This window comes from Puntigrus tetrazona, chromosome 7 (genome assembly GCF_018831695.1).
Source record: "Puntigrus tetrazona isolate hp1 chromosome 7, ASM1883169v1, whole genome shotgun sequence".
Lineage (NCBI taxonomy): Eukaryota > Metazoa > Chordata > Actinopteri > Cypriniformes > Cyprinidae > Puntigrus > Puntigrus tetrazona.
This window is the reverse complement of record NC_056705.1, coordinates 13583004-13598465: the sequence shown is the minus strand read 5'-3', so window position 1 is coordinate 13598465 and position 15462 is coordinate 13583004.

Sequence of the window (15462 nt, the reverse complement as noted above, 5' to 3'; positions counted from 1 at the left end):
ACGGTCAGTAAATGAGGTCTGGGATTGTAAATGAATAAACGCATATGTTCATATGTGTCATATGTGCATTTTGATAACTGTTTAGATATAAATAAAAAAATCAGTTGATCATATAAAGCAGTCAGGTCTCTTCACAAGACTCAGTTTTAAAATGCCTTTATGATGTTTTTGGACTTTTTCAGTTTTAGTTACCCTGTCTTTCAATGAAGGGACAAAAACCTTAAAAATGTCTCTATTATAGGTTTAGAATGACTACTATATCATTTAAACTTTTCTTTAGGAAGACATTTTAGCATTTCCTATAAGCATAAAAATATCAGACGTTAAAATAATTTTATTATATGACGTTTCATTTTTTACAGTAACGTATCTGTGTGTTTAGCTGAAATAGCAATCAGATATGTCCAGTTTAATACTGTAAGAGTAAAAACACACACACACACACACACTGGTCTGTGTGTCAATGCTTTTTCCAGCTCATGTGATTTTCACATCATATATTGTATCCATATGGACATAACACTCAATAAAACTACACAGCAGAACAGAGTTTACCTAGAGAGAAAAAGAAAAAGACATTATACCTGTTCAAATGCACAAAAACAGCCTTATATCATTCTTTCCCCGTAAAAAAAAAGAACAAATAATAGTTTACAGAGAAAAATCTACCTCCCCTTATACACACCCGCAGGACAGAGAGAGATGGGGATGTGTGTGTGTGTGTGTGTGTGTGTGTGTGTGTGTGTGTGTGTGTGTGTGTGTGTGTGTGTGTGTGTGTGTGTGTGTGTGTGCGTGTGTGTGTGTGTTGTAGACTCATACTAGCGCAATATTGTTCCAAATGTCAGGGATGAGACACCAACCCCACAGAGACTGCGGGAGCTGTCAGCACACACACGCCTCTCCTCTCTTTTCCTGTCTCACTCTATCACTCCATCTTTCTTTCCCTCCTTTCCTGGATTTTCAACCCATAACGCACAATCTCTCTCTCTATCACTAGCTCTCTCAGTCAGTCAAACTCCTCATTCCTTCATTTTATAGAGGTGAGTATTTTTAAAGGCCACAGATTGTGTGGTGGTATATGGCCGATAAGGTCTTATGGGAGATTAGAGCTCATGTCAGTTATTGCTTTTTCCTCTTGCCATAATGAGGCCCGACAAGCTTCAAGAGAATTATATATAGAAGTCACACACACACACACACACACATGCTGATGCATCATACAAAAAGTGCTTGGAGTATTTTTTTTTACCATTCACAGAATTTAGCTGGTTGATTCAAACCTCCTGCATATTATTTATTTTTAACAGAAAATCAATATCTAGCCAAACTAATGGCACTCAAAACTTTCTCTCGTGTGAAAGAAAATAGGAGTCTTTATTTTTAACGTCTTCATTTGAATAAATATTATAAATATTTAACTTTTAAAAAACATTAATTGTAAAAAACTGGGGAATATACACACACACACACACACACACACACACACACATACTGTATATATATATATATATATATATATAGTAAATACACATAAATTATGTATTACTGTAAAAAATTATTTTGGATATGATTAATCACAAATGAATAATTTGACAGCATTTACTATGCATAAATATTTAAAATGAGCAAATATCTAAAAATAAACAAACAATAATAATTTATACAGAGTAATGCAGAGTTTTGCAACTGGGTTTATACTGATGAGGTATTGAAAAATCACTGGACCAAGGCAACAAAATGGACAAGAAAAAAATATGTCGGTTAAGAAACTCTGTATACATATAAATAGAAAATCAGTTTCATAAAAAAAAAAAAAAAAAAAAAAAAAAAACATCTAGACAAGTAAAACAAAAGCCATGAAAGTAGACAAACACGTGCAATTTTCGAGGTGGACAGACAAATTGTCTGTCCAAATGTTATTGAGTTGTAGCTGGTTAGTAATGCTATAAAATGAATTCCCTAAAAACTTGTCTGAACTGTGGGCCAGGACCACCAATGGTGCTCCTTATACATACAAAAAAAAACACAACTAAAGCACCCATAAAAGAACAAGAAGCCTGACAAGAAGCTAACGTTGACCCAAAAGTCACGTAAACACACATTCGTGCTCAACAGTGAGCTTTAATTAACGCGACTGCAGTGACACCGGTGAGAATTTATGTCTGTCTTCCGCTAAGCAGTGCACACAAAAGCACACACGTGACGGCAGATAAATGCACACATGTGTGTAGCATGTGTAACGGTGGTTTAAATTAAGACGGTTGTAAATCTCGTTTTTGTTAATTAGACAGAAATGAAGGTTTAAGATAAATGTTGCCATGTGCTCTACATCACAGTGTGTGAAATGTGGTGCTCCTGCTTCCTGTTTTAAAAGAGCAGCATATGAAGGCCTGTGAGAGTCTAACAAGGAGGTGTGACATCAAGGGTACGACCGCAGAGGCTGGTAAATGGCGCCATCCGGACAGAAATACCCACAAAATGCCACTCACACTGGTGGCAGGTTTGAGCTGCGGCGTGTCTCCTTATGGGAAGGGAACAACAGATTTTTTTAAGGGGATATAAAATGAAGTGGGAAACTCCCAGCTAGGGTTTTAATCTGAAGACACACACATATGCTTTAGCGGTGGGATCGGAGTCAAAGGACCTGTTGTTGATTCATAGACTGGGCCGAGAGTGGTTTTTGCGTGTCCTAGGGCTGGATATTAACTTTAGACTCAATCCTATAGAGGCTTAACCCCTAAACCCCAACTAACCAAACCCCCCTTTAACCTCAACAAACCTCCCCCCATGACCTTATGCCATCAGTTTCTCTTACAATGACCTCTGACCTCGCTCTCCACCTTCCCCCTTTGCACACACACATCCCATCCGTCTGTTTTTCTTTTTCTCCACGACAAGAGTCCAAATTGGGATCCCATCTGAAAAAACAGGCCGACGCAGATAAGCGCATCGGTCCTGAATGATGCCGTTACGTTGATTCAGCGTTGATTTAGCGTCGATACAACGCCGTAGATAGCCAGGTGCCTGCAGCGTTGGTAGAGATAAGGTAACAATTGCAGACCGGACAAACGTTTGCTTAAATGTAAGGCATCAAGCTAGAATCTTGCTGGTCTAAACGTTTTTAAACCAGATAAAAAGAAGCTAAGCTGGAAAAGTGGGGTGCTTTTAAAAGCGGCGAACGCATCAGCATGGCACAATGATAAAGTGTGTGCGAGTTTTTGTGTGCATGTGCGCAGAAAGGGAAGAAAAAAATGAAAAAGGGACTTAATGACGGCAATCACTGTAAAGAAGGTGAGAATTGGAACTGGCAGCAAGATCAAATCAAAACGCCACAGGAGAGAAGAAACGAGAGAGAGAAAGAAAGAGAGAGAAAGACAGAACTATACTGTTCTTAAGAAAGGGACAGGAGGGCAGGGAACAAAGAGAAAAGAAAAGACAGGAAACCACAGCGAATGAATCATGAGAAATAAACATACTTTGAAAGGGAAAAAAAAAAAGAAGTGAGACCTTTGTAGAACGAGTTCACCCAAAAATGAAAATTAGCTAAATGCATGTTTGAAAGAAAGTGAATATTTAGTATTTCGGAAATTATATCATATTTTTGCAATGTTAGAAAAAGGTACATTTTGTAAATTTGACTGAAATCAAGTACAAATAAACATTTTAATGCTATTTTCATCAAAATCATAAATCAATCAATTACTTTTATTTATATAGCGCTTTTAACAATACAGATTGAGTCAAAGCACTGAACGCTATCAAACAGGAGAATAGAGTGATAGTAGTGTATAACAACAAGATTAAACGCTTTATTAAATGCAGAGACGGCCTGCGTAATCAAATCAACGATAATCGCTAGACATTAAGCGTCCCCAACTAAGCAAGCCAGAGGCGACAGTGGCAAAGGAACCAAAACGCCATCCACACAGAATGGAGAAAAGAAAAACCTTGGGAGAAACCAGGCTCAGTTCTCCTCTGGCCAGACCACCGGCACTTAATTTCCAGTTCAATTTTAAACGGATCTATATCAGATTGTGCAAAGGACTTATTGAATGTGTATGTGTGAGACAAAAACACAACAGCAAAACCTCTACCTCACAGAAATTAGTGGACAACTATAAATTAATAATGAAGTTAAAAACTAAGCCACCTGAATATTTGCAAACAGGGGAACTCTTTTTTTGGCTGAAACTACCTTTGTAAACTCCACGCTGTCCTCCCAAATGTGACATTCCAAAGAACAACGTTTCTCACATGTGACATACTGTATAAACACGTGCAAATGCAATCTGAGAGGTGCAGCAGAGAGGAACATTTTCAGCGAAGAAAGTCGTGCAGGTCTGGGACGAGGGTGAGTAAATGAAGACAGAGTATTTCTTTTCGGGTGAACCGTTTCTTAAAATAAGTGAAAATGTATGAAAAGAGAGACCGAGAGGAGAGTGAAGGAAAGAGAGCAAACGGGCAGGGAGGTTAAAGCCAAAGTCAATTGAACAACTAATGTGAATCGATCAGTTTCCTCTGCCATGCTCTTAGGGGAGGGAATGACATTTTACTGGCATATTTTATTATTGAGAGGAGAAAGAGCAGCTCCATCTGAACTACTGCACTCACACCACACTGACAGCTGGGCTTTTCCGGGAAAAAAAGAAGAAGCCCAAACTGGGTGTGTTTGTCGATGTGTGTGTGTGTAGATATTAGAATTATTTATTACGACTGAGTGAAATCTGGTAGCCCTCAGAGCCAGCCTGGAGCGAAGACGAGAGGAGAGAGGAATGATGGGGGGTGTCTGGGAAGACGGGGGGGTGAGAATAGAGCTCAATTAAAAATTAAAGCCCTTTAAAACGAGATCCACCCTGCTGCCAGGGGCATCGCTCCCAGAGGACGAGAGACAGAGAGAGAGAGAAAGAGAGAGAGCAATTGTCACACCGAGGAAAAGAAAAATCTTTTCTTAGTTCTTCCTTATATAGTTTTTTCCTCCGATGGAGAGTCAATAAGAGCTGTACATACAGTATGGAGGCTCAAACCGGCAGAACAGTGTGTGTGTGTGTGTGTGTTTGAAAGAGATGCAGAAAAGACAAGTGACGAAAGAGAGAAAGTAAAAGATGGTAAAGAAGAGACAAAGGCAGAAGAAAACGGAGGAGAGAAATATTTTTAATGCACGCATATTCAAGGATGAATGCTTCAAAGACAACACAGATAATAATCCCTCACACACACTCTCACAGGTGCTCGCACACGCACACACACAAGAATGAGAAAAGACGTACGTACACAAACACACCACTCACTCTCTGTCGTGTGTGATCAAGTGAGAAATTAAATTTTTCTGATGAAAAACTTGTCATCCCTTCCCCTCCTCCCCCCTTTTAATTTATTCACTTGTTTATCAAACGTTTGTTTCACTGGCACAGAAAAATGGAAGCCATACAGCCGTGTGGACCATGTCACGGAGATACTCCGATTATCAATGGCCGCTTGAGTTGGTAGCAGACGAGTTAACCTTTAAGATACAGGACAGTCTGGAAAGAGGTAACTGTATAACAAGTTATATAAAACTGTATAAAACAATTATTAAAATGACTAAAACTACAACGTTCAGAAATGTGACAAAAACATTCAACAAAAAAGACCACGTGCCATGTTCTGAGTCACCATTTGAATTCACACGTGTTTAAAAATAGGTGAGAATAAAACTGAGGTCAAATATGGCTTGGCTTCATTGATATATGATACAGACTAATTCGCTTGTCTTACAAACACCTCTCTAGATGATTAAAAAATAAAGATGTATATATGTGTAAATGTATATATAAACAAAGACATCCAAAAGAAGTTCAAATTCGGGTGCCAAAAAGTTAAATATAACAAAAAATCCAAAACTGCTAATTCAATCGAATGTAAAAACTACAATGTCCAAAACCGCAGTTTGAACTGAAGCTTCAAATGCATGTATGATGATCAAAAAAAGTATTTGAACCAAACGCTCTACGATGCCAATAGTGCTGGGTAAGTGGCTCAGTTACCCCTTTTCAGCAATCTTTCCTGCATGGCAGCGGTGAACAAAATGTTACCCGTTGTCTCAGCAGATTACAACTGTCTCTCTCTTACTTTGCCCCTACCCTTCAAAAATCACATACACACTCAAATGAACATATGAGGACACCTGGAAAGAAGAAGATCTGGTGCACTTGTAAATGCGCTCTGCTCTCGTTTCATTCCATAAGGTATTGTTACCCTGGTAACAGCCACAGCGCAATTTTACTTGTGTGAGTTCAATGTCCTTAAACATTAAGAGCACTTCACTTGGTATAGGGAATGGAGGCATATTGACGGAAACCTTTTGATATGATGCTTGTGTGTGTTTGTATCTTTGCAGGGCAGCAGAGGGATTTAAATATGGGCTGTGCTCGAGCCACAGCAGACCTGTTGCTCTTGTCTGTATAGGCAGTTTTCTCAGCATGTGTCTGCTTGACCTACCAGAATCTCTCCAGCACTATCATGCGCAGACCAAACAATTAAGAAGGGACAGAAGGTGTCCACTATTAACACTTCTGAGATTTGGCTGAGTGGATGAGAGGGATCTGAAGAGCAAAAGCTGGTGCTAGAGTGGTCTCAGTCTCACACAGACCACCCACAATCCCCTCGCTGCCTGTCTACTGCACACAAAACTGGACAATCACAGCTCCAATCAGACTGCCTAATTGCTACACGCTCTGGACAGCAATGTACAAAGATGTTTATTAGACTACCAGGAAACTAATGTACATTGGTGTTGGAAGGTATGACTTTTTTTTTAAAACTATTCATGAAGTGAAATCTTTTGAGGATATTTACAGTGTTATCTGAAACACCTAATAGCAAATGCATTTGTGTGTCAATGTGTGTGTGTGTGTGTGTGTGTGTGAATTATTAGACAAAAAAAAATATTTTATTTATATAACCAATGTTGCTCCTTTAATTACAGTTCAAGCTCCTATAAGGTTTTCCCTATAATCATTGGGTCATATGTAATGTGCATCCGGTTCTGCATTTACTACACAGAGCCGTTGTTCACTGACGAGCTGGGCAAAACCGCGCTGATAATGAACGTGAATTTGCGCAGCTAGTCAATTGAGTTCAAATGTTTCTCTTTCGATTTAAACATGTGAGACTACACATAATAATTTTAGACAATCTTTTAATTGTAACACAGAAAATTGTTATTAATAAATAATCCCACACAACAACATAACACACTTAATGCTTTGCTATATTAATAATTTATAAATCATTTATTTATTTATAATAAACTATATATATATATATATATATATATATATATATATATATATATATATATATATATATAGAGAGAGAGAGAGAGAGAGAGAGAGAGAGAGAGACATTTATATATTTATGTAATATTAAGCTATATATATTTTAATACATAAATAAGTAAATAAATATTTTTATACAAATTGATTGATGTGTTATATAATTTATATGATTATCATTGTAAAGGTTCTTAAAAAAAACAGCACTTTGGTAATTAATTTATGGAATGTTGAATAAGTGCGGTGCTGGTGATAAAAAACTGTGTGGGTGATAGTTGGCCAGAATAAACTGAAAATTTGACCAACTTTTACACCAACCAATAAAAATCTGTCTTTGTGAGACTAGTCCCAGAGAAGTGCCAGTACTAAACAAAGCTGTTCTATAGATCTCTTTATATCTCCGCTCTTGCTTTAAATAAACATCATGCGTCTTTGAATACACCGCTGAATACACTTCAAGCCACGACATGCTTCTTCGCTACTGCGCCTTCCTGCCTTTCCTTCAGACCTTCCTGCCAGACACGTGTCCGTCTGGCGTTCCCACGCCCACGTTCTCCCAGCATGCATCAGGCCCTGTTGCAGTGGGTGACTCTGTGCAAATATACACCCCCCGAATAGCGCCACACTTCTGTCTGCGTTTCGCCGCTCTATAAACAGTGGGCGAACGGAGGCGGGGCCTCGGTTTTTGAGAGACAGCTGCGTAGGTTGCGGTCAGGCCCAGACATGTTAAAGACCACTGGGCAGCAATAGAGCTCGTTGACACGCTGATTGGTGGAATGTTGTCGTTAAGTGGCAGTATATATGTGTGTAGGTGGATGGCTCCATGTCCGACATGCTGCTCCTGTTTAGATTGGACAAGCCTAACGCCCACAACATCCATGCCTGTCACTCTCCGCTCCCACTCTGGCCACAAGGCCTCACGGACAGGAAAAATCCCCTTCCTGCGTCCCCTGTCAGCAGACAGATCAGGACTGATTGACATCTTGTTTAAATGAGTTATAGAGCAGTCTCGCAGCATTGATCAGCAGACGTGAAACCACTAATCAATAGCTGGTCGTGGTGAAGAAGAAGATGAGGGGTTTCTACCCAGCTTTCCCCAGTTCGTCTAAGGTCTCTAAGGTCACTCATGGAGTCATAACAACTACTTAACCCATCAATCACATATTGATCGCCTGTTAAAAAGCCCTGAGCCAACATCAGCTATCGTCTTTTTCTGCCCTGATCCCAGCTGGAATTGTCTAATGGATATATACGCATGATATATGTCAGCCACAAACAGATTTATCAGCCAATCAGTGACCTGTCTATGCTTTATGTAAGCCAACCAAAATGATTTACCAAGCCATTCCTGCATAGTTAGGCACAAGATGTCATACTGATGTGATGTGTGTTTATGGTCTCCAGTGCAGAAGCTATATTAAATAAATAAATAAATAAACTACTTAATTACAACATTTTGTAACATTTGTAAGATATAATTAATTTAAAATTTTGCATCAAATTGTGAACACCCTGCTTAGGTTAAAAGTAATCTCATGTAATCCAAAAGTAGTCAGATTATATAAGATTATATTATATATATATATATATATATATATATATATATATATATATATATATATATATATATATATATATATATATATATAAATATACAAAATAATGTCCTAATAGTGTTTTTTTTTTATTAGCACTAAAAATGCAAGTGTGAGTATATTGCATGTTGTTATATGAACATAAAATTACACTGAATGAACCTTGTACACCCCAAAAAAAAAATAATTGCAAATCACTTAACCAGATGTGCTTTAAATAACCAGCTCAGGAGAATAATTTGCTTGTAAATCGGACTACTCTCATCATGCTGTGTTTCTGCACGCGTCACTCAACGACAACTGTAGAAAGATGCTTTCTTGCCACCAATTTCTGTACACCATCTTTTCATGTCACAACATTCAATTGCAGACCGCAAGCACATCTGCGGTTTTGATGTGTAGCTGTTGATTCATCAGCAGTGGCGTTCAAAGCAGTGCAGGAAAGTGATGTATGGCCATCATTTATCTTTATGTGAATGGTCCAAATCAATTGTATAAACATATAATCAATGGTATTGAATATCTGCAGCTGAATATTGTAGCTCTGCGTACGAGACATGAATCTCAGTGTTCAAATAGAACGATGGAACTAATTAAAAACCTTCACATAGATTCACTACTTGTTTTCATGATTGCACCTCATCAACCTATTTACATGAGTTAAATTCAGAAAATAAGGTGTGAGAAGCAAATCATCCATATTACAGCATTTTTTTTTTTTTACACCTTGCTCCTTATCTTCTTGGGTTAAAAACAGAGTGTAACTTTTCTTCTCAAATGCATGAGATGCAGCGTGAGGAATTGACATCTTAACACAATAAAGAGCAAAATAAACAGAATAACCCTCATCGTTATAATTATCTACTGCCCCGAGGCTCAACTATGAATTATTCATTTAGTAGTTAATTAAATGCATGTGTGAAGGATGCAGTGACAGTAAGTTGCCGGGACGTAACATTGATATGTGACGTTAAAGAAATAAATCTTTGTTTCCTGCAATCGCATCCAACAGTCAGCTCCACGCGGGAAGGAAAAATCTGAATTATCATTGTTCAGAACTGTATTCTCATTCAATAGCGCAGAATATTTATGACTACCAAGTTTCATATCTTTGCGGAATAGGCCAAGCTATTCCAGTCTTGATTGCTAATATTATGGAAAAATTGTGGTCTATTACAGCCAGACAAAAGGTCACATGAGGCTCTTTTTGTGGTTTAATACTTTGGTTTAGTCTTCACCGCACATATATGACATAACGTCACTTCACCCAGACCACAGTGTCCAATACCGTAACTCAGACATATTACCATTAGTCACTACTTTTATATTGTCCTTATTAAAAGAGAGTGTGTTTGAATAGAGAGCCTATTACGCTTTGACGTGTGCATGTGTGCGTGTGTCCAAGACCACTAATATCACGGTCTGGTCTGTACTGTAATAACATTACACTCCATTCACTTTATTACACATTACAGGGATTGTGGTCGGATTCATTTTGCCCTAATGGCATTTGGTGGGTTTACTAATCAGTCTCTAGGGAAAATTGTGTCTCCAGACTACTCTGATCCTCTAGTATCTGCATGCACACACACACAACAGATAACACTACCTTCATGCAGCATGGATACAAATCATGCCATCAACAACATCCAGAATCTTGCATCAGACCAGCCGAAGCATTAAAACTCCTGGAGTTTCAGGCTGCTTTCACAAAACAAGCTACATTTTGAAATTCTGTAATACTAAAAACAGATGCACATTAAATAGCACAGGTTTATTCTAATCTCAAAACTGAAGAATTAGCTCCCTTTCAATTGAAGAGTGTGAATAAGAGTCGAATTGGCCACACTCCACATGAACTGATTTTAACTGAAAATTTAATCGGAACGAACAGGAGTTGAACTACTGAACTCAAACACAAAGACATTCAAAAATTGCAATGCATACTGGGAAAATAGATTAGAGGCACCACAACATGACTTAAAGTGACTTAAACAAGACAAACAAGCTTAAAATTAGCTAAAACCAATCTATTTATTACTTTAATTTGGTGTCAATTAATGTTTTTGTTTTCTTTGAAGATCCAGGATCTTGAAAAACCTGTTTATATGAGGAAGCCTAAATTTGAATTCTTATTTTTAAAAATGACATTTTCTGCATTTTTTTACTTGATTTCCATCCAGAAAATCATAAATAACTGGTTGAAAAAACAATCTAACAGGATTATAAAACGTTTTTTAAAAAAAAACTTTTTTGCAGTTATATTAATTTATCTGAATTTTTATTAATTATTATTATTTTACAATTACAATTTATTTATTTTTTTGCTACCTTTACTACCTTTACCTACAATTTAAAAGGCATTCACAATTATTTCCTAAACGTGCAACTCATGCTGGGTACTAAGTTCCATATCTTGTGCTACTGAATCCGATTTTTCTTGACTTATATTATACACTGTATGTTTATACAGTATTTATACCCAGACTTGAATTAAAAATGCAAATCAACCAAATTAGCAAGATGATTGCTGAACGCCACTTGCTGAAACAAGATGATGAGGTCAAGTGACAATATTGTCGCACACACAATATTTAGAGTTACATAATACATAGAGTCTTACAAGCTATTTTTTAAATAGTAAGCAGTAAACACAATATGCAGTAAACCATGTTACGTAGTAAACCAACATTCTGTTCCAAAAACTGTGCATTTCATGCCAGACACTTTAGTTTCACTTGCGGTGAGTCTGGAACGGTTTAGTTTGTTTGCAGAGCTCCTTCACACCTTTCAGAGTAACCACATCGCATACCTTTATTAAGCACACATGTGTCGCTAATGAACGTGAAGGTGTTAGATGATAATTGCAGCAGAAAATGAACAAAGGACAAGGCAATTCAAACCTCTTGAACATTTACCTCAAGGATCTACATAAACATTTGCTATAACAAAACAAGTCTCCACATGAGCACAAATGTATCCCGCCATGAACAATTGGAGACACGAACACATAGAGGGCAACAAGCTCAAGGTTGAGCACCCTGGGGGCTCTTGGGTGGGTTTGAGGCTCAAGACGGCTAATGTTCTTGGCACTAAATCTTCATTACTGATTCCACCAACACACCATCACAGCCCTCGGTCCAGCTGGGTCTCCCGTACCGACAGACTGGCAGACTTTAAGATGCCCAGGTGGCACAGGAAGCCCTGGAACTACGCCTAGACTAGCGGACACATGCAAATACACACATTTAACAACGCAGCGAATATAATACATTTCGCACACAAACACAATCGAAAGCGTCGCTCCACCTTTACGCAATTAGCGAGGCACACATTGCTCGAGGGCGCCGGAGGAAATGAGTTTTTTGCTAGGCGCGGGGAAGATGGGGAAAGTAGACGGAGAGAGAGAGGAGGGGAGCGGGGTTCAGGAGGATTAGGTAGGCGGAGGGGGTTTTGCTTGGAGGAGGAAATATAATGCATGGTATGGGAGTATGTAGTCAGTAAGGTAATCGCCTGGCACCCATATAAAAAAAAACCCTCTGGTTCCCACATGCTCTCCTCACACGTACCTGTCTCCATCTATCGCTCGCGCTTCCTGGCCCTCAAGTCGCAGCTCTCGCGCTGTCACGCCTAATTACAGGGAAAAGCGGGATGATGACAAAGCAAAATGCATTATAAAAGCGAGCTGCGCTTAAACAGGCTAATTAACTACTGTCAGACGCCTTTTCCACATGCGACAAAGCGCCGGGTTTAATGGGATTTAATTAAAATTTATCAAAAGGCAGTTCATTACAAACACTCTGTTTCCACATTATGAATCATACAAATTTCAACAAATAAATGTGTCAAGGGAAGGATGCGCAGTTATTTATGAACCGTAATACTTGCACACTGCGCAGAGGAACTCCAAATCCGATGTTGTGAGATTCTAGGTTAGGACTACAACTGTCACACTATCTGACACATCTGCCCTTGCCGTTAAATGATCTTCTGGGTTAGCGGAATACATATGAGGTCTTACGCTCACTATCTCTGCTACTCAGACGCTCAACCTAAATCTAGGGGATGTCAGAACTTGCTTTAAATCCACTTTTTGAAGGAACAGAACATAAAAAATTCTGCCGTCATGTTCAGTGCTGGTGTCATAAATGAAGTCCGCTTTGGTTCCCATAGTGTAGATTAGAGTAGAAAACGCACACACACACGCACACACACAGACACAGACATGCGTACAAAAATATCTGCATTAGTAACTGGTTATCCCCCAAAATTCTGTCATTTACTACATATACTCTAGTTGTTTCATTCTTCTATTGTGCATAAAAGTATATATTTTTTTCTAATCAGTTTTCTAATCAGGCACCAGACTAGGAAGAGAGTATGCATTACATTTTATTTCTTTTTCCATGAAAGTAGCATATTGCATTCCCACCCTAAGATGTCAAATGTAAGATGCAGGGCTACATAAATACGCACACTAAATTAAGGGGAAAACTATTCTGTAGACATAAGTGAAAATAAGATGAGATGTGTTTGGCACATGCTACTCACCAGCTCATTTCATATTCGACTGAAATGAGGAAATGTCTGCTGGCCTTGCACAGAGGACCCTGGTGTTCAGCTTACTTTGGCAATCTTGGGGTGCGCAGCCTGAGGCTTTGGAGGCCCCTGGCAATCCGAGGTCCTGGGGCGTTGGGCCTACTGGCTCTATCCATAATCCAGCCTTGCACATGTTGTTCCAAATCTGTATGACTTTTCTTTCTGCAGTGGAACACACAAGGAGTTGTTGTAAAGAATGTTTTTTGTTATTGTGACATACATAAAAGAGGAGTGTCATCAAAAGAAAAATTATACCAAAACATAGTTTTTACAAAAACTCTCAAACTGTTAAAGCTATACTATGTAACTTCTGCCATTCTTGAGGTTAATAAACAAAAGAGCATGCATCTTGTGGAAGAACAATGTAGGCATAGCTGCTTCTTTTTTATGAATATGTTTGTGACTCATGCAGTTCTTGGCCACCCGTAGTGGTTGGCATCCCACTTGGTCTAAAATAGAATATAAACAATTATTATAGGTGTACCGTAGGATTCATGATGTACGTGCTCATTATAACATTATATTTTGTACATTTGGTACACGAAAGTTTGCACAGTGTACCTTTAACTAAAATTAAAAACTATTTAAAAAATTGCTTAGCTAAAAGTAAAGCTGAAATAAAAGAAATACTATATGTAAATGCAAACTAAAATCAATTTAAATTTGATTAAATAATAATCGTGCTTGTCTTGTGCTTTTCGTTCTTTTAACATAATACAATTTTAATCACTTTGAGGCTATTCCGTAGAGACGAAATGCTTTCTAAATAAATGAAATAATTAATTGAAATATGTTGGTTTAGTAAAATGAAAAATAAAAATAAACTAAATGGAAATATTTATTGCCCAAATGCAGAGGTGGCATAACAAAAATTACCAGAACTTAAACTGAATGAACACTTAGCCAAAATGCAGTTAAATAATAGTTAAGACATGGTTTTCTGGGTTAGCTATTCCTGCACACGCTCTTCTGGGTTATCCCACAACACATTTCAGCAACCGATTAATTACTCTGACACAACTCTTGTAGAATTTCAAAAAACACTTTTATCCACTCCTTAACAAAACATAAATATGCCAATAAAGTGAAAGCAGCGAGCAAGTAATGACTGAGTTTGAGTCAGTAATGGCCGTCCTAATGAAAAGTATTGGCTGGGGAAGAGAAAGGAAAAGTCATTAGTGTTTTTCACAAGTAAGAATGGAGGGAGGGCCTGACATTTGACAGTCTCCTCTCTGTCTTACACTCTCCCTCTGTCCTGTTGTGTCCTGATGGCAGATGGATACTGCATGACAACAAGGTTATGAGGTCACAACCACAAGGAGGGGGCATGTGTGCGTGCGTGTGTGTTCCCTGCCAGTCCAGTACATGGATGAATGTGAGCATTACATGTGTCAGCAGACGGGTGACAGCACGGCATTCATTAATAAAAACAAAAAGAGTTTAGCTCCAGTAGTGCAGAAGAGGGGCTCGGAAAGGGGTGCAGGGAAAAATGGGAGGGATAGGTTTCACAGACAGGCCTGAGTGTTCAATACTGACATGGTTGTGAGCTTTCTCTATCACTCTTTCTCTCTCTCTCTCTCTCTCTCTCTCTCTCTCTCTCTTTTCTTGCTCCCTGACAGAGCCAACAAAGAGCTCACACTCCAGTCTATGCTGAGGTAAGCCAGATCATAATGAAGCTGAGGTCTCAAAGGGGATTCCCTTGTGTGGCGGCAAATCTCGATGCGTGTGTGTGTGTGTGTGTGTGTGTTAGTGTGTAGCTACACACTATGAAAGTATGTACCCCTGAATATTATGTCTCCAGAAGTGCGTTCAAACATCTTGGAGTGTTTAGTAGCTATCCAAACGTTCTCTCTCTCCATCTCCGTCTGTCTGTTCACTGCTGAAACGACCAGGTTTTTCTATAAGGCTGCTTAACTAGCAAGTTTGCTTAGGTCAGTGAGCTTCTTTGGCTATAC